The 20,565-nt window shown below is 44.6% G+C and overlaps 1 long non-coding RNA gene across 1 annotated transcript; it reads right to left on the bottom strand.

The window, feature by feature from the left end:
- Positions 1-5,444: 5,444 nt before the first annotated feature.
- LOC104984439 lies at positions 5,445-20,559 on the bottom strand. Its single transcript, XR_824750.1, has 4 exons — positions 20,341-20,559; positions 19,361-19,760; positions 7,136-7,210; positions 5,445-6,670 (listed from the first exon to the last, which is right to left on the bottom strand). It is a non-coding gene; the product is annotated as an uncharacterized LOC104984439 (long non-coding RNA).
- Positions 20,560-20,565: the final 6 nt, after the last annotated feature.

Here is a 20,565-nt window from a genome sequence, read left to right as displayed (position 1 = left end):
CAACATAAGTGAGGGGGCAGAGGTAGATGAGACTGTCTGAGAGAGAAAAACAACCCTGACCCATTGGATCTACTCCTTTAGCTCCAACTCCTGAGCTCTTTGCCTGTGCGTAGTCACGCTGGCGCTGCGCCTTTGTGAACGAGTGTTGCCTAAAGCCTGAAAAACACAGAACAGTCCAGTCTCAAGGCTCTGACTTTTAAAAAGTTGAAGAACAGAAAATAGCACCTGTCTTCTTGGAGGTTTACAGGAACACTGTAGCCACACCTATGTGGACAGTGGCAGTCATAAAGGATCCCTGCATCAAGAAGTATGCAACAACCAGCCACCTGCCTCTCCTTTCAGAGGCCCCAAATTCTAACTCAGGTAATATGGTTTTCGGGACACTAGTCCACCATCTTCTCGGTCTGCTGGCTTTCTAAATAAAGTCGCTATTCCTTGCCCCAACAATCCCTCTCTCGATTTATTGGCCTGGCATGAGGCAAGCAGTATGACCTTGGCCTTGGTAACAAGATGAGAAGGTGGTGAGATAGATGGTGGAAATGTACACCATGTTCTGGCATACCATGGTAAAACGTCTGAATTTTACTGAGAGATGGGAATCCTTTGGAGGGTTTTGAGCAGAGGAATGATTTGACTTACATTATTCTGATTGCTTTTCGATGATCGATGATAGAAGATCAGCCATGGAGACCAGTTAGGATGCTACTGCAATAATCCAAGCAAAAGATAATGATCGCTGGAAGCTGGTGGTAGCCGTAGAGGTGGTGAGAAATTGTCAGATGTATTTGAAGATTGAAGATGGAGCTAAGGGGATTTCCAAATGAATAAATTTGGGACACACACACAAAAAAGAGGAGTCAAAAATGACTCCAAGATCTTTGACCTGAACAACTAACTGCTCGTGAATTTTGCAGTAAAAGAGAGCAGAAAATGATGGTGTAGAAGTAAGGTTTTAATAAGCTGTTAACACAATAGTTGGGATGAATGAACCAGGGGTCTAAGTATCAACTGAGATGCATAAAAACAATCTTAGGTAAAAACCAAGCTTCCCAAGGCTATACTCAGTAGCACACAATTTACATAAAATTTTAAGACTGACCAACAGTAATGTTTAAAGCTTCATACATATGAAGTAAAGTGTAAAAACACATATGGAATGATAAACTGTGTAGCCAGGGCTGTGCACCATCTGGTTGCTTCACACTTTTACAACTAATGCCCAGGCCAGATCCTACTCCAGTTAAACCAGAATTTCTGGGTGTGCATCCAGGATGGATCCAGTATTTTTTAAAAAGCTTCCTAGGGGTTATAGTGTGCAGTCAAGGTGGAAAACACCGCCTTAAATTGAGAAACAACTGTGGTATGTTAGAGAAGTATAAGGAATGTTCCTCATCTATATCTTAAGCCTTGAATAGAGCATCTGTTTAAGAGCTAGATAAGAGACACCCATGCCCTAGTTAGTATGGTGTTCAGTCCAGAAACATGAAAAAACTCTTCTGCTGCTGCTAGGTTGCTTCAGTCATGTCCGACTCTGTTCGACCCCAGAGACGGCAGCCCACCAGGCTCCTCCGTCCCTGGGATTCTCCAGGCAAGAAACTTTCTCCAATGCATGAAAGTGAAAAGTGAAAGTGAAGTCCCTCAGTCGTGTCTGACTCCTAGCGACCCCACGGACTGCAGCCTACCAGGCTCCTCTGTCCGGCAGATAAGCCCACACTGTCATCTTCCAACATCAAAGAAATGGCTGATTACAAGCTTAGGGCAAAGAATGTGTACAAGCTCACCTGGAATATCTTGTCATATCAGTTATCAAGCAAGTGCTCCAAAACCACTGAAGGCTTGCAGAAAGAAGGGACTCAAGATCTACCGTGAAGGGTTCTTTCTTGCAAAAGATGGGACAACATGAGCATCTTTAGTTAAGATGGATTAGAACATATAAGATATGTTTAAATTCATAAGTTCACAACAATCCTTTAAAAATTTTTAAACGCTAAAAAAAAAAAATTAAAAAGTCTTTGAATGATACTAGAAAATTAATTCATTTTAAAACCTGGGAAAGAAAAAAAGAAATGAGCACTTATCCTGTCTCTCTTGATTCAGAGGAACCAAAGAGTTGGCGAGAGAACCTTCTCATTACACAAGTACATGCTCAGGGCTGGCCCAGCCATACTTAGAATGGGAGAGGTCACGGAGTAGCCAGAGGCAGAGGCCAGGTCCCTGGAAACTCCTCTCCTGGCAGAGCTTCTTTCCAATAAATAATGCCTCAAACTACTCTCTACATCCAGCAAGACACGCTGGTTCCATTTCCTACTTGAAATACTCCTACCATAGACTCAATGAGTTAAAATCTTGATCCTACCCCTCACTTTATGGGGTAAAACAGAGTTACAGAAATATGATGTTATAGGATCCCAAACAGGTCAGTACCAACATTTTGAAGAAGACAAAAGAGCTCTGAATTAAGCCCCCAGAGCTGAGGCTACAAAACCTTTTGCTGATGGCCACAGGACTGGAAAAGGTGAGTTTTTATTCTGATCCCAAAGAAGGGCAGTGCCAAAGAATGTTCAAACTATTGTACAATTGCACTCATTTTATGCTCAAAATCCTTCAAGCTAGGCTTCAGCAATACGTAAACTGAGGACTTCCAGATGTACAAGCTAGGTTTAGAAAAGGCAGAGGAACTAGAGATCAAATTGCCAACATCCATTGGATCATAGAGAAAGCAAGGGAATTCCAGAAAAACCTCTATTTCCTTTTCATTGACTATGCGAAAGCCTTTGTGTGGATCACCACAAACATTCAGTCCGTCAGTTCAGTCACTCAGTCATGTCCAATTCTTTGGGAGCCCATGGACTGCAGCATGCCAGGCTTCCCTGTCCATCACCAACTTCTGGAGCTTACTCAAACTCATGTCCATTGAGTTGGTGATGACATCCAACCATCTCATCCTCTGTCATCCCCTTCTCCTCCTGCCTTCAATCTTTCCCAGCATCAGGGTCTTTTCCAATGAGTCAGCTCTTCACATCAGGTGGCCAAAATATTGGAGCTTCAGCTTCAACATCAGTCCTTCCAATGAATATTCAGGACTGATTTCCTTTAGGATTGACTGGTTGGATCTCCCTGCTGTCCAAGGGACTCTCGAGTCTTCTCCAACACCACAGTTCAAAAGCAGCAATTCTTTGGCGTTCAACTTTCTTTATAGTTCAACTCTTGCATCCATAAATGACTACTGAAAAAACCAAAGCTTTGACTAGACTGACCTTTGTTGGCAAAGTAGTCTCTGATGCTTAATATGCTATCTAGGTTGGTCGTAGTTTTTCTTCCAAGGAGCAAGCATCTTTTAATTTCATGGCTGCAGTCACCATCTGCAGTGATTTTGGAGCCCCAGAAAATAAAGTCTTTCACTGTTTCTATTAGGGAAATCGCCATCTATTTGCCAAGAAGTGATGGGACCAGATGCCTTGATCTTAGTTTTCTGAATGTTGAGTTTTAAGCCAACTTTTTCACGCTCCTCTTTCATTTTCATCAAGAGGCTTTTTAGTTCCTCTACGCTTTCTGCCATAAGGGTGGTGTCATCTGCATATCGGAGGTTATTGATATTTCTCCCAGTAATGTTGATTCCAGCTTGTGCTTCATGTAGCCTGGCATTTCACATGATGTACTCTGCATATAAGTTAAATAAGCAAGTGACAATATACAGCCTTGACGTACTCCTTTCCCGATCTGGAACAAATCTGTTGTTCCAAGTCCAGATCTAACTGTTGCTTCTTGACCTGCATATAGATTTCTCAGGAGGCAGGTCAGGTGGTCTGGTATTTCCATCTCTTGAAGTATTTTCCACAGTTTGTTGTGATCCACACAGCCAAAGGCTTTGGCATAGTCAATAAAGCAGATGTTTTTCTGGAACTCTCTCACTTTTTCGATGATCCAACGGATGTTGGCAATTTGATCTCTGGTTCCTCTGCCTTTTCTAAATCCAGCTTGAACATCTGGAAGTTCATATATTGTTGAAGCCTGGCTTGGAGAATTTTGAGCATTACTTTGCAAGCATGTGAGATGAGTGCAACTGAGTGGTAGTTTGAGCATTCTTTGGCATTGCCTTTCTTTGGGATAGGAATGAAAACGGCCTTTTCCAGTCCTGTGGTCACTGCTGAGTTTTCCAAATTTGCTGGCATATTGAGTGCAGCATGTTCACGGCATCATCTTTTAGGATTTGAAATAGCTCAACTGGAATTCACCTCCACTAGCTTTGTTCGTAGTGATGCTTCCTAAGGCCCACTTGACTTCGCATTCTAGGATGTCTGGCTCTAGGTGAGTGATCACACCATAGTGGTTATCTAGGTCATGAAGATCTTTTTTGTATAGATCTTCTGTGTATTCTTGCCATGTCTTCTTAATATCTCTCCTTCTGTTAGGTCCATACCATTTCTGTCCTTAATTGTGCCCATCTTTGCATGGAATGTTCCCTATAGTGCAAAATCAGAAAGTGTGATGCCTCTAGATTTGTTCTTTTTTAGGATTTCTTTGGCTATTTAGGGTTTTACGATAGGTTTCCCTAAACGGTATTCTAAAAATGCCATTAGAAATTTGATAGGGATTACACTGAGTCTGTAAATTCCTTTGGGTAGAATGGATATTTTCACAATATTAATTCTTCCAATCCAGGAACATGGAATATCTTTCCATTTATTTGTGTCTTCTTCTTTTCCTTCCCTTTTTATTTCTTGTATCCTCTTTAGGCTCTTTCATCAATGTCTTATACTTCTCAGTGTACCAGTCTTTTACCTCCTTGGTTTATTTAATTATTTGGATGCTATTGTAAATGAGATTGCTTTCTTTTTTGCTATAATCTTTTTTATTTCTGAAAATAAAATAATGGCCCTTTTTATTAATGATTTTAATAAACTGAGTTTTGTTTTTTTTTTTACTAGTCTAGCTAAAGATTTGTCAATTTTGTTGATCCTTTTAAAGAATCAGCTTTTGGTTTTGTTGATTTCCTCTTTACATTTTTTCTACATTTTTATTTCATTTATTTTGGCACTAATCTCTATTATTTCCTTCCTTCTGTTTGTGTTGGGTTTAGTTTGCTCTTCTTTTTTAGTATCTTGAGGTACAAGGTTAGGTTATTGATTTGAGATCTTCCTTTTTTTTAAAATATAGATGTTTACAGCTATAATTTTCCATCTAAGCACTGTGTTGGTTGCATAAACTTTGGTATGCGGTGTTTTTGTTTTCATTCATTTCAAAATATTTCCTAATATCCTTTTTGATTTCATCTTTGACCTTTTAGTTATTTAGGAGTATGTTGTTTGTGTGCTAGTCAGTCAGTCATGTCTGACTCTTTGAGACCCCATGGACCCATGAGACCCACCAGGCTCCTCTGTTCATGGGATTTTCCAGGCAAGAATACCAGAGTGGGTTGCCATTCCCCTCCAGGGGATCTTCCCAACCCAGGGACTGAACCCAGGTCTCCTGCATTGCAGGCAAATTCTTTATTGTCTGAACTAACAGGGAAGCGTAATATCCACATAATTGTGAATTCCTCAAATTTCCTTTTGTTAATGATTTCTAATTTCATTCCATTGTGATCAGAGAATAAGCTTTTGTATGATTTCAATTATTTTACTTTTTAAAGATTTATGTGATTGCCTAACATATGGTCTATACTTAAGAATGTTTTATAGGGAGACTTCCCTGGTCCAGTGGTTAAGAACCCACCTTACAGTGCAGGGGATGTGAGTTTGATTCCTGGCTGGGGAACTGAGATCCCACATGCCACACAGAAACTAAGCCTGCGTGCCATGTGCTGCAACTAAGACATGAAGCAGCCAAATAAGCGCCCAGAGTGTTTCCCAGGCACTTGAGCAGAATGTGTTCTGTAGTTGCTGTGTGGAATGTGCTTACAGATGTCTACCGTGCACTCACTCACTCAGTTGTGTCTGACTCTTTGTGACCCCATGAACTGTAGCCTGCCAAGCACGTCTGTCCATGGGACTTTCCAGGTAAGAATAGTGGATTGGGTTGCCATTTCCTTCTCCAGTGATAGATGTCTATTAGCTTAGCTATCTATTAACTTAGAAAGCTTAGGTTGCTTTCTTGCTCTTTTAGATAGCTTGTTGTTAGTGTATAGAAATACAATTGATTTTTATATATTGGTTTTATATCTGCAACTTTACTAAATTCATTTATGAGTTTTAGCAGTTTCAGGGTGGCCTTCAGAGTGATCTGTATCATGTGATCTGTAAACAGATTTCATTCTGATGAAATTCTGACTAGATGCCTTTTATTTATTTATTTTTTTCTTGCCAAATTGATTTGACTAAGACTTCCAGTCCTATGTTGGATAGAAATGGTGGTAGTGGGCACCCTTGTCTTATTTCTGATCCTAGGAGGAAAGGCTTTTAACTTTACACCATTGAGTATGACGTGAGCTGTGGGTTGAGGAATAATGCTTCCATACTTAATCTGTCGGTATGGAACAGATCCTTCCATACTTAATCATACTCAATCCTATCATGAAAGGATGTTGAATTTTGTCAAAGGTTAAACGTACTTCTTTCTCTTAAGGTATGACCTAGAAGAAGCATGTATCACTTTTGCTCACATCCTACTGGCCAGGATTAAGGGCTGCACGTGCATTCCTTGGAGATTTCATGGGTTCAGTTTCAGATTACTGCAAAAAAGTAAATATAGAAAATTTTAAAAAAAAGCCAGTCAGATGAATTTTTTTGGTTTCCCAGTGCATATAAAAGTAATGTTTACACTGTATTATAATTTGTTAAGTGTGCAGTAGTATTATGTCTAAGAAAATAATGTACATATCTTAATTTAAAAAGTTTGTTGCTAAAAACGCTATCATCTGAGCCTTCTGCAAGTAGTAATCTTTATGCAATAGTAGTAGCATCAGAGATAACTGATCACAGATCACCATAGCAAAAATAAGAATGATGAAAGTTTAAAAATTATGAGAATTACCAAAAATGTGACACAGAGACACAAAGTGAACAAATACTGTTGACAAAAAATGGCGCCTATAAACTTGCTTGATGCAGCATTGCTACAAACCTTTAATTTGTAAACACACATACACAGATAAACAAAGCAAAGCTCAATAAAATGAGGTATGCTTGTACTTAACTGTAACAGTGGCTGGGAGAATGTAGTCTTTCTCATGGATGGGTTTATACCTTGCCAAACTTTGATGACTCTATCCCTAGAAAAAGAAAACAGAATGGATTTGAGGATTCAACCGACAGCGTCTTCCATAACATCCTGATAAGGGCCTTCCCTGTACCCTTTCTGATTGTGCCTGTCTAGGGGGAGAGAAGACTAGCCTGCTGCCCTTATCGGGAAAATAAACGAACAGTAACAGTATTTGCTTTGAGGAAGAGGGTGCTAGGGACACAGGTGAGAAGAAAATGTCCGTTCCAAAGCCTTTTTGAACTTTAATACATGTGAATGTATTAACTAATTAAATATTTTTAATGAAGTAATAAAAATAGCATTATCCTATCTGCTTAGTAAACCTCTGTATCTGATTTACTGACCAAAAGTTTTTTGCACCCTCACCCTCAGCCCCTCCGAAAGGGTTATAGATGTGGCATGAAGCTCAGGGCACATTAAATTGTATAGAATCAGTATGGCTGGGTAAGTCCAATGGGCCTGCATGGGGAGAGGAGGCCTGGAGAGGAATGCAAATTCAGACAAGCCCTTGGGAGAGTTGCTCTGCCTGTCAGTGGATCCAGTCGGCATTGGGCCTTCCCTGTGCTCTTTCTAATTGTGCCTGTATAGGGGGAGAGAAGACTAGCCTGCTGCCAGGCCCTTATCCCGGCACTGCCCATACTCAAGAGGAGGAGGAGGCCAGGGCCCTGAGGGCCAGAGGGGCTGGGGAGCTGGGCCTAGAGACACAGCCAGCTCCTTGGGTGGGCTGTGCGGCTTGCCCTTTCAAGCAGGAAGCCTTTGACACGTTTGCCAGGCAGGGGCCTCAGCTGCCCTTATCTGGCATTCATCTCTTCCCCAACATTCATGACTCAAAAGAACCTTGAATCAACTTCAGGCCTGTGTGGGGTGAGGGCTGGGGGGCCACCAGCAGTGACTCCCTTACCCTAGAGCACAGGGTCAGCCCCCTTCAGTGGCCCCAGCTGGGCCACAGGGCAGAGCACAGGACAGACACCTTCTCACCCCCGGTGCACAGACAGTGAGAGTGTCCTGCTCCCTGGACTGACTCTCAGCACCCCTTGGGCTCCCCACAGCTTACTCTTTAATGCCCAAGGAACTCTGTGTACACAGAGAAACACAGCCAGCTCCACACTTTGTCTCACATGCAACATGGGAAAGCGGAAACAGTTAACATTTCTTTAAATATTCACATACTATGTCTGACTCTTTGCAACCACAAGGACTGCCCCATGCCAGGCTTCCCTGTCCTTCACTACCTGCGGGATTTTGTTCAAAACTTAGCAAAATCCCGGAGGTAGTGAAGGACTTTTTTGAGCAGTGAAGGACAGGGAAGCCTAGCATGCTGCAGTCCATGGGGTCGCAAAGAACCGGACACGACTTAGCGACTAAACAATAAACCCCCACAGTTAACAAATTGACCTTTTATAATTTTAACAAAGTAGATTGCCCTGAACATTTGAAGTTAAGTGTAGTCAATGACAGTCTTCCGAATTCTGATGATTCAGTCTCATAAATGTTTTAAACACCTTTAAAAATCGACCAATAAGACTATAATCATCACAAAACCGGATCTGCATACTCATACTCAAACTGGTTGCAAATGCTAATATGTAGATCAAACTTTATTATCTCGAGTCAGCAGCCCTAGCAGCAGACAAGAGAGGCACTATGCACTCATTTGCCATGCATCACTGCCCTCTCCTGGGGCTTTCATGCAGCAGCTCCACTGGAGTCCCCTCACCAGAGCTCTGTACCCCAAACTGTCCTGGACAGAGTGGCTGGACAAGAGGTGGGTCCTGGACTCTGAGTTAGGGCCCCATGGACTGGTCAGGTATGCAAGGCAGACCAACCTGCAAAGCTAGCACAAAAGTTTTGTCCAAGAAGTGATATAGAGGGTGACAGTCAACCAAGGTAATCAGCTTCTCACTCTTGGGGTACACAAATGTGCCTCTCTGAAAGAGGAAGAGGGCAAGGGCTGAAGACTCACAGGGCAGCAGGCAGAGCCCCCGCAAGGAAACTGGGGACCAACTGGCCAGAAGTAGCTGGAGCAGGAGAAAGAAAGGGAGACACTAGGGCCAGAGTGTGAGTGACACTCTGGAAGCTGGTGACATGGGAACATCCAGGCCCATTCTTCTGAAGGACCTGGCTGAGCGGTGGGGCTGGCTGGTTTCTTCCTTCTGTATTCTCATACAAAGGGAATGGGCAGAAGATGTTCTGAGTTGAGGTGATAATATGTGCTGTGGTCAAGTGCACTGGAAACAGAAGCTGATCCAGAGACCTGTGTGCAGGAAGTAAGGGAAGCAGGACAGGGTGGAGGGAGAAATTGAACTGAAACTGAACTCTGGCTTCATCTGACCCCATGGGGAGGCCAGAGCCAGGATCACTCATCACTTGTCCAGAGTGAGGTAAGAGGATTTGGCAAGCTCTGGGTCTAAGAACTCTGGGTGAGGCAGCTTCCTTCAGCCAGAAGCCATTCAACGGATTCCAACACTGGGACCTGAAGGGCAGGCTGTGCAGCCAGCCCTGAACTAGAGGTGGCAGACTGGATCACCGAGTGTGAAGAAGGCCAGTGGTCAAAGCCGTGGTTACGGGGACCTGCTCAGATGTGGTTATGGGGACCAGGCTTGTGGAGTTGTGCAGAGTTCAGGGACATGAACTTCTCAGGGCCTGGGGGAAGGGGAGCATGGAATCAAGTTCTCCTTCTAGACTGAGGCTGGGGCTCATGAGACAGGGCAAGTCTGGTGATGAACATGAAGTGTGGCCAGTGCATGGAAGGTATCTAAAGTCACATCAGCAACAGAGACCTCAGAGAGCCTGTGGAGACGGTGGAAGCAGGGAAGAGAAGAAACATTTACAGGGAAGGGAGATTCGGATACTCGGAGGAGGAGGCGCATAGTCCTGTCTGAGTGGGTAACTAGGAGAGGGGAGCCAGGAGAACTAGTGCTCCAGGAAGGAAGCAGCCTCAGACCAGACCGAAAGCCCTTTTCTCCTGCCCCAACACACAGAGCAGTGGTTCCATAAAGCCAGTTCAGCTGGCTGCCCCTAGATGGCAGTGTGTGCACGCGCAGGAGCTAGCACGCACTGCTCCCCAGGGACAGCCAGCTTCTCTCACGGAACTGGGGGAAAGTCCCCAGAGCTGTGAGGCATCCAGGCAGAAGCGCTTGTGATGTGTACAGCATCCACCTCTGCTCTGCTCTGCTTCAGGCAGCTGGGGCAGGTGCCTCTCTGTCCCCCTCCCTGGGGTTCCTATCAAGGGTCCCTCCTGGCAGAGCCTGAGCATAGGGGTCCCAGCGGCTCAGTGAATCCCCAAATCCATGTGATCATGACTCTCCAGTCTGGGGTGGAAGATTGAGACACAAAGGTCTGGACATAAAGCCAACAGTTCTGGTTCTACGTCTTATGGGGTGAGTGACTCACTCTGAGCCTACCTTTCCATGTTGTTTTACAAATGCATAGCTTTGTCAAAGTCAGTTCACATAAGATTATTTCAGAAGGAATAATTCTTCACTGTAAAGTGATTTTCACATTTGCACACAGTCCACAGTTCCCCTAGTAGACAGCTTTCAGGGGCAAAGCTGGGGTTGACCTTACTCTTAATCTCGCTGATTGGCACCCTCCCTCTGACGTCTTACTGGCAACATCTGGACCTTCCTGCTTTGGCAAAACTGTCTTCACCCATTTGGAGAAATTACAGTAGGGTTGACTCACAGGCAGTCAAGGCTGGAAGGGCCCTGGGAGGTTACCTACTAAACAACTGTCCCCTCTCTCCCACCCTCAGTTTATAGGTTGGACAACTAAGGAGAGATAGGTAGGACTCCCCATTACCATCATCTATGACAGTCCTGGCCTCCACCATTAAAGTATGCTCCACTGTGTCCTGTGCTCACACATGGGATCCTATCACAAATCTCTATGGTCTGGTAGGGATACTTCTGAGGACAGAAGACTCACAGCCGCGGTGGCCGCTGCATATCGGAGCAAGAAGCCCTTGGAAATTTACAAATTCTTTAAAACAGATATTTGGGTAGGCATTGGGTGACAGGCTAACAAATTACTTTTCTTTTTACCTTTCTCCACGGCTCTCTGATCTTTTCAAGAAAGGCAACCTTAATTCAAGACAGCTCAGGGTGAACGATGTTAGCGCCCGGCTCACCTGAGTCCTGCCATACTTGACCCTGACTTCCTCACTCCAAGGGTCACTGATTCCTTCATTCCAGCTCAATCATTCCCACCCGTGGATACATCCCTCTGTCCGACCTAGCCTCGTGCAACCACTCCTGTCTTTTGTAGTCAATGAGGGCCCTCCAGCTCCACTCCCATCTTCTCCTTTCTCTCCGTCTACTGGCCCTTCCAGCTATCACTTCTCTCCCCCAACACCCACAGCTCATGATGCAACACTTCAGTGCTTTCTCTTCAATTGTCTTCAACCCTCTGTACCATTGTTTTCTATTATGCCTTTCCAGCAACTCCCTCCACACTTTGATCAATTCTCCGGTCTGTGCTCTCTACACCGGGACACACCCCAGTCGCTGAGGACTGATGAAGGCTGTCTCATTTGAGCTGTGACTCTGACTCTGGTTCACCATCCTCAAACCTTCCTGCCTGCCTTCCTCAGAAGCTTCTCTCATTTTCTACTAAGTTTCTCTAAAAATCCCTGGATCCCACCAAACAGCCACTTTCTTTCTTTCTTTCTTTCTTTTTTTTTTTTTAGCCACTTTCTTTTAACAGGTGACCTATTTCTCCTATTTTCAGAAGGAAAAAAAAAGCCTGCTTTCACTCAGGGACCCCCACTAAACCCACAAACATCTGTATCCAGCTCGGCTCTTCAGTTTTTGGTTGCCCACTTGTCCTGAATCCCAGTCCCTCCCACCTTCTCCAGCAAGCATCATCTCTTTTCCTTCAGACTCTTGGATCTCTCCTCTTCTACTGTCTTTCCTGCATCATTTAAACGTCTTCAAGTCTCTCTCTTCATAAAAAATCCAAACAAACCTCTCCTTCAGCCTCTTACCCCCATCATCTTCCAGCTAACGATCTCACTCTGAGCCTCATTTAGTCTCCAGCCCACTTTTGACTCAATTATTCCACTAACCCAGCTCTCTGAAGCTGCCGATCCTCATTACTCCTCAGCTTCGTCTTGCAGTCCTCCTTTCAACACTGGAAACTGGGGGCCACTCCTTCCTTCCTAAAACCCTCATTTCCCTTGACTTGTATACATACTACCTTTCTGGCTTTGCACCTGCCTTGCTGATGCTCTTTCTCAGGTTAATTAATCCCTCTTCTTTTCTCTTTCTGGTTGGCCCCACGTTCATCGGGATTCGGCCTCAGTTACTCTCCCTTCTCAACTCCCAGTCCCAGGATAATTTCCTCTACTTTTATAGTTATTAATCAGTTTCTCTGTGCAGCTCTCTCAAGAATCATTCTCCTTTTCTTTCTGTCAAACAGGCTTGGACTTATTTCTTTAAATTACATTTCCCAGCCTCTCATGGAGCTAAGGACTTCCATGTGACCAGACTTGGCCAATGAGGCATAAGCAGCAGGCAGTGGGGATTTCTGGGAGAGGGGTGCTTTCCTTAACACAGGTGCTGCTCCTTCATCCATTCTGCTCTTTCTCCTGCATATGTGGAACGCAGTTGGGAAGCTGGAGTTGCAGCAGCCACTGTATGCCCACAGCTGACTCTGAGGATGCAAGCTTCCCAGTAAGGAGAGCCAGAGCAGACTGACAGGGCAGACCTGGGCCCTGAATGACCAGTCTTGCTCTGCTTACCTTCAAACTTGGCGTTACGTCAGAATTTTCAATAAAGAGAGCAACAAAGAGCAATAAATACCATTTAGTTAAAGCAGTGTGGTTGGGTTGATGTTACAGGAACCATAAACAAGTTCTGATTAATACAGTTCTCAAATATATAATGTTGCTTAGGTGTTTCTCCTGAACTTCAAACAGCAATTTGGACCTCTTTTCTCTATCCAGAAATCTCTCAAAGGGAAGAGGTCCAAGTTGTGACCCCCTCACCAAATACACACAGAGTCACTTGGATTCCTGGTCTCAGTAAACAGCATCACTGTCCATGCAGCCAGAATTCCTATTAGTCACCATCCTATTAGTTCCCCCTCAGTTCTACCTCCTAAATATATTTTCAATCTGTTCACCTCTTACCATTTCCTCATTATCAATTTTCTGAACCACTGTACAGGTTCCTTCGTAACTATTTTAAAATTTTGCTCCCTCCAATCCTTCTGCAGCCTTAGGGATCTTCTCAAAGCACAAGTGTAATAATGTTACTATTTTGCCTAAAACCTTTCAGTGACTGCTTAGGGCCTAAGGAATACCAGGCATATATATACTGTAAAACTCTGCCAAGAATTAGGCTGGTCCTGCACCCACCACCTCTTCTTTGGCAAAGATGTTGCTCTACTGACCACAGGGATGGACATGTTGACCTATACCTGGTGGAACTAGGGAAACCTCTCTCCCTTGCCACAGTGATTGGTTCAAGAGTGGGCACATGACCAGAGTTTGGCCAATTAAAGGCCTTCCTTGGGATTCCTAGAGTGTAGAGTTATGTGGAGTCACATTTCCAACATGGGGCAAGCTCTGAGCACTAGGAGAAACAAAGAGAAAAGGGCTCCTGGTCTGTGTAGCCCACAGGATCAGCCCCTAGTATCCAGAATCGATCGAGTTTCAAGTTCTTCTTTTTGATTTTGTGAATGACTTGAGTATCCTTCTAATAATTTTCTTTCCTTTGGCCTAAGCTAGTTTCGGTAGGGTTCTGTCACTTCCAACCAAAACATCCTGACTAAAGTGAGGACCCTTGGTCGTCTGGCCCTAATAAGGCATCTTTCCAAGAAAACAGAGTTTCTTCTAGCTTAGAGGATGTTTTACAAACGTTATTTCATTTGATTCTTACTACAAGCTTGTGAGGTGGGTTCTACTATCTTGACTTCACAAATAAGTAAGGCTCAGAGATGTAAAATATTTTGCTCATGATCAAGAGGCTGAGAATTAGGAACCCTTGGACACCAAATCCCTCTTATATTCAAGGTGTTTCTGTTTATTCCCCACCTCTTGTCCTGTACACACACACAGAAGTGCTAGAGTGGAGCCCAGCGTGAGCAAAAGCAGCCCTGGGACAAGGACCAGACTGGGGCGGGGCGGGGGGCAGAGTGGGGCAGTGGGGGAGGGGGGTGATGGGAGGGTTAAAGGAGGAAGTCAGAGGATGGTAATGCCAAGTTCCTCCATTTAAATTTTATAGCCACTCCAGGTCCAGGAGAAGAAAGTACTCTCAGCTTCTTTCTTTTACCCCTCCTTGTACTATTTTCTGTTCCGATAATCTATACCTCAGGCTTGCAGTAGGTGCAATAATTCAGTTATATTCTTGGCAATTACAGTTCTAGGGGCTAGCCCGGAAACTAAATCACCGTTAAAATACAGCCTTTTTATGAGTTGGGACTGTCCATATCTCCATTCTTCCGCTTTAGGTTACATGGTACTTTTTTTTCCTTCTTTCAGTGCTATTGAGATGTAACTGACCTATGGCACTGTGTAAGTTCAAAGTATATGGTAAAATGATTTGATCTACAAGTATCATAAAATGATTACCACAATAAGTTTAGTGAGCAACCATTAACTCATACATTAAGAGAAACAAAATAAATTTTTCTCGTGATGAGAACTCAGGATTTCCTCTCTGAATGACTTTCATATGTAACATACAGCGGTGTTAATTACATCCCTAGTACTGTATCTCACAACTAGAAGCTTGTCCCTTTCAACAGTCTTCATCCAATCCCCCTCCTGCCCAGGCCCCGCCTCTGGTAACCACAGATTTGATCTCTTTCTCCAGTGAGTCTGCTTTTGAAGCATGTAATTGACCTACAACACTGTCAGTCTCGGTGCACAACATAGTGATTTGATATTTCTGTACATTTCAAAATGATAACCATTGTGATTCCTTTTAGTTTTTAAAAAAGGAAAAGAAAATGGGCCTGCTCTGTTTTGAGTGTCCCTGATGCTCTCTGAAAGCCACAACAAATTATTGTAAAAATGGGTCAGGTAAAGCTTGGTGGGTCTCAAAGGGCAGCTGGGAATGGCAGGTGAGTGTCACAGTAACTCTCAGTGAGGCCTGGTGGGGGTGGGGTGGCGGCCTTGCTGGCTTTAGGGCACTTCCCTCACCCCCTTCATGTCCTGCAGCAGTATGGCCAACTGCGCCAGGAAGCAGCTGTCTCTCTGAGGCTGCTCATGCTGGCAGGACCACTAACATCATGGGGTCCATGATTCACAAAGTTGGCTTTACTCTCTCCTCCTTGTTCTAGGCTCACGACATTCTTCACCATCCAGGGTTAAGCAGAAATCATCAGGTGTGGATGATCATCTTTCCAATCCCAGCCTTCACTGGAAATATCTTGTCTGCCTCCACATCCCCCTTAATAATGGTGGGGGCACCCCTCTACTAGAGGGGACAGCAGCATTCCTGCCCACATCCCATCTCCTTCTATTTCTTCCGAATCATCACTCCTGCCATCTCTCCTGAGTCATTCCTATCACTCTGCAAGCTTGTTCTACTCCCTTCCACATTTGAATAAAATCCAAATATCCTAACCAAAATTAAAATTAGATATGGCTATAAGCACTGGAAAACAAAGGATGAAGTAGGTAGCCCAGAGTAGATACAGCAAATCCCTAAACATCAGGAACCCAAAAACTTGCCCTAACATCCTCAACACACAGCTTCCACTTCAGCATTGAATAAGCCTGCTTGAGCTGCAGCTACATCTTTACATATTCCATTGGTCAGGAAAAAACAATGGCTGAGGCCAGCACACCACTTCCCTTTACAGCTACTTATCCGGTGTTGCACATGCTCACCTCCATTTACTTCCTATTGGCTAGAACTGAGTCATGTGATCATGCGGAGCCCTGAGGGAGTCCTAGAAACTTGGTTTTAGTCAAGGAAGCTATGTGGCCAGCTAGAATTGGAAAGTCTATAATAAAGGAAATAGGGGAGAATGGCTGTTAGGGTCATCCAGCATTCTCTGCCAAAGCCTCCTGTCCTTCCGCATCCCTTCTAGACCTCTCCCAGTTCTGTGTTCCCTGTTGGAGAAGCTGTCCAAACACAACCGCTCTACCATCGCGTGGCAGCCACCCACTACTCTAGGAACACTGCCCTTATCATGCGCACCAATGACTTTCATGTTGCCAGAATCAAAGGCTCCTTCCCTTTCTTCATCTTATCTGGTTTGTGAGCAGCATCTAACACAGCTGACCACTCTTTTCTGGAAACACTGTTTTGTCAGTCTCTGGGATATAGCACTCTCTGGTTCTCCTTTCGCTTCCTCAGCCTTTTGAAAAAGAAGCCTTTTTCAGTCTTCTTTCTTGCTCTGACTCTTCTGACTCCTCTGGGTCTCTCTTGAACCCCCCTCCCCCCTTCTACATCTACCTCTTTGGCCTGGGTGACTCCCTCAGATCCCAAGGCATTTACCATCTTTAGAATGATGTCTCTCAAAGCCTCACCTCCAGCCCACGCCTCTCTTCTGGGTGTGTAGTGACTGGACAATCGAACTGGATCTCTGATGGGCATCTTGAACTCAACATAAACACAGGGTTCTTGATGTGCCTGTCTGAGCTGTAGTCCCTTTCCTCCAGCCTACCCTAACCAATAAATGAGGCACCGTTCACCCACTTACTCCAGCCAGAAACTTGAAAGTCATCTTTCGTTTCTCCGTTGCCTCCCCCACATCCATCCTATGGATGTCCACGTCCAAAACAGCATCTTTCAACTACTGATCTTAGTGTGGCCATCAGTTTGGTCCAAACCACAATGAGTTTGGGCCAGGGCTGCCATAAGAGTCTAACTGTCGCCTTGCTTTCATTTTTGCCTGCCACCCACCCAATTTATTCTTCACACAGTAGAAAATCAGGATACATTAGTCTTCTGCATAAAACCCTTCAATGCTTTAATGAAAGGTCTCCAACCTAAATCAAATCCCTTATGATTATACAGTGGAAGTGAGAAATAAATTTAAGGGACTAGATCTGATAGACAGAGTGCCTGATGAACTATGGACAGAGGTTCGTTACATTGTACAGGAAACAGGGATCAAGACCATCCCCATGGAAAAGAAATGCAGAAAAGCAAAATGGCTGTCTGGGGAGGTCTTACAAATAGCTGTGAATAGAAGAGAAGTGAAAAGCAAAGGAGAAAAGGAAAGATATAAGCATCTGAATGCAGAGTTCCAAAGAATAGCAAGGAGAGATAAGAACGCCTTCCTCAGCTATCAATGCAAAGAAATAGAGGAAAACAATAGAATGGGAAAGACTAGAGATCTCTTCAAGAAAATGAGAGATACCAAGGTAACATTTCATGCAAAGGTGGGCTCAATAAAGGACAGAAAAGGTATGGACCTAACAGAAGCAGAAGATATTAAGAAGAGGTGGCAAGAATACACAGAAGAACTGTATAAAAAGGAGCTTCACGACCCAGATAATCACAATGGTGTGATCACTCATCTAGAGCCAGACATCCAGGAATGTGAAGTCAAGTGGGCCTTAGAAAGCATCACTATGAACAAAGCTAGTGGAGGTGATGGAATTCCAGTTGAGCTATTTCAAATCCTGAAAGATGATGCTGCGAAAGTGCTGCATTCAATATGCCAGCAAATTTGGAAAACTCAGCAGGGGCCACAGGACTGGAAAAGGTGAGTTTTCATTCCAATCCCAAAGAAAGGCAATGCCAAAGAATGCTCAAACTACCACACAATTACACTCATCTCACATGCTAGCAAAGTAATGCTCAAAATTCTCCAAGCCAGGCTTCAGCAATACGTGAACCGTGAACTTCCAGATGTTCAAGCTGGTTTTAGAAAAGGCAAAGGAACCAGAGATCAAATTGCCAACATCTGCTGGATCATCAAAAAAGCAAGAGAGTTCCAGAAAAACATCTATTTCTGCTTTATTGACTATGCCAAAGCCTTTGACAGTGTGGATCACAATAAACTATGGAAAATTCTGAAAGAGATGGGAATACCAGACCACCTGACCTGCCTCTTGAGAAACCTATATGCAGGTCAGGAAGCAACAGTTAGAACTGGACATGGAACAACAGACTGGTTCCAAATAGAAAAAGGAGTATGTCAAGGCTGTATATTGTCACCCTACTTATTTTACTTATACACAGAGCACATCATGAGAAACGCTGGACTGGAAGAAGTACAAGCTGAGATTAAAGACTGCCGGGAGAAATATCAATAACCTCAGATATGCAGATGACACCACCCTTATGGCAGTAAGTGAAGAGGAACTAAAAAGCCTCTTGATGAAAGTGAAAGAAGAGAGTGAAAAAGTTGGCTTAAAGCTCACCATTCAGAAAACTAAGATCATGGCATCTGGTCCGATCACTTCAGTGGGAAATAGATGGGGAAACAGTGGAAACAGTGTCAGACTTTATTTTTGGGGGCTCCAAAATCACTGCAGATGGTGACTGCAGCCATGAAATCAAAAGACTAAGTTTACTCCTTGGAAGGAAAGTTATGATCAACCTAGATAGCATATTCAAAAGCAGAGACATTACTTTGCCAACAAAAGTCCGTATAGTCAAGGCTATGGTTCTTCCAGTGGTCATGTATGGATATGAGAGTTGGACTGTGAAGAAGGCTGAGCACCAAAAAATTGATGCTCTTGAAATGTGGTGTTGGAGAAGACTCTTGAGAGTCCCTTGGACTGCAAAGAGATCCAGTCCGTCCTAAAGGAGATCAGTCCTGGGTGTTCATTGGAAGGACTGATGCTGAAACTGAAACTCCAATACTTTGGCCACCTCATGCGAAGAGTTGACTCATTGGAAAAGACCCTGATGCTGGGAGGGATTGGGGGCAGAAGGAGAAGGGGACGACAGAGGATGAGATGGCTGGATGGCACCACTGACTTAACGGACACGAGTTTGAGTAAGCTCCAGAAGTTGGTGATGGACAGGTAGGCCTAGCGTGCTGTGATTCATGGGGTCGCAAAGAGTTGGACACAACTGGGCACCTGAACTGAACCGAACCAAACCTAGACACAGTCTTACATGTCTTGGTCCCATATGGTCCGCCCACCTCCCCATATCATCCTGGTTCTCTTTCCCAGGCTCCATACTCTGGCCATATTATTTTTGTTTTTTTTCCTTCCTAGCTCCTTGACACATTCACAACTTACCTTTCTCAGGACCTTGGCACAAGCTGTTCTTGATTTGGGAGAATTTCTCTCCCTGGCTTTTCCCAGCACTGTCTCCTCATTCTCTTGACTTGAATTCCAACATCAACTCCTCAAAGACATTTTTCCTGCTGGCTCCACCTAAAGAATTAATGGCTCCTATCTTCTAACCCAGTCCCTTGTTCTTCTCCCAGCATTTACTTCAACTTGCAATTATGTCTCCATCACCAAAAATCAGCTTTATGGAGTAAGAGGCTTCCGCTGTCTTGTTTATGGCTGTATCCTGAGCATCAAATCAGGGCCGGGCACTCAATCAAACACCCACTATCTCCTCTAGATGAACGGATGGGCAGTTCTCCAAGGTCTCTGAGCTGTCTGGGTGTCAGAGGCTGGCTGCATACCCCTTAATAAGAAAAAACTGAGAATGGACCCAACAGTTCCTTTACAAGATCTCCTCCTTACATTGCACTTAACCTGTTGGTTGCTTTTACCATAAGGTGGAGCAACCAGTCTGTCGGCCCAGTTCTAACAGATTCGAATTTCCTGCTGCCCAGCAGAATAGCCTAGTTCTTCCCCACTGAATGAGTTCTAGGCTCAGTGGCGGTGCCTGGGTCTCATTTTTCAGATAGGTGGGTTGAGACCCCAGAGGTCAGCCTTTTTAACACCAGAGCCCAGTCGGCACTGTGAATACCTGTCTACCACAGGCTGTACCTCTAGCCCCCCTTTCCCCTCAAGAACCCTCTCAGCCATCTTCTCAGGATGAAGGTGAGGGACAAATCTCGGCAGGTGGTCCAAAGAAAGCCTGGTATTTTTAGCACCAAAGCTACCAGGAGCCAGTCTTTACCTGCCGGTGGGTGTGTAAAGGAATAAACGTTAATTTACTATTCTAGGTTGGAATCCTACCCCCACTCCCAGACTCTGAGGCCGGGCAGGAACGCCTTTCTGTATCTTCAATTCAGCCATTTTTCTAACCCTGCGCTCACCTCTCTACCCGGTCACCCTCGTAGTGCCCCGCCGCGAAACGTGGCCCCCAGAGCTCGCGCTCTCAAGAAGGCTGGGTTCCGGTTGGGTCAGTGACAACGCCGACGTGGCGTCCGCATATTGCGGAGGCCCCAAACGCGGGGTGCGGGTCCCGCCTAGGCCTGCGCCACGAACCCACCCGGCGAGCGCCGACCAGGGCCGCCTTCGCCTCCCGCCCCGCCCAGACT

The sequence above is a fragment of the Bison bison genome, unplaced genomic scaffold, assembly GCF_000754665.1.
Source record: "Bison bison bison isolate TAMUID 2011002044 unplaced genomic scaffold, Bison_UMD1.0 scf7180017864029, whole genome shotgun sequence".
Lineage (NCBI taxonomy): Eukaryota > Metazoa > Chordata > Mammalia > Artiodactyla > Bovidae > Bison > Bison bison.
This window is presented reverse-complemented; position numbering and strand designations above follow the sequence as displayed.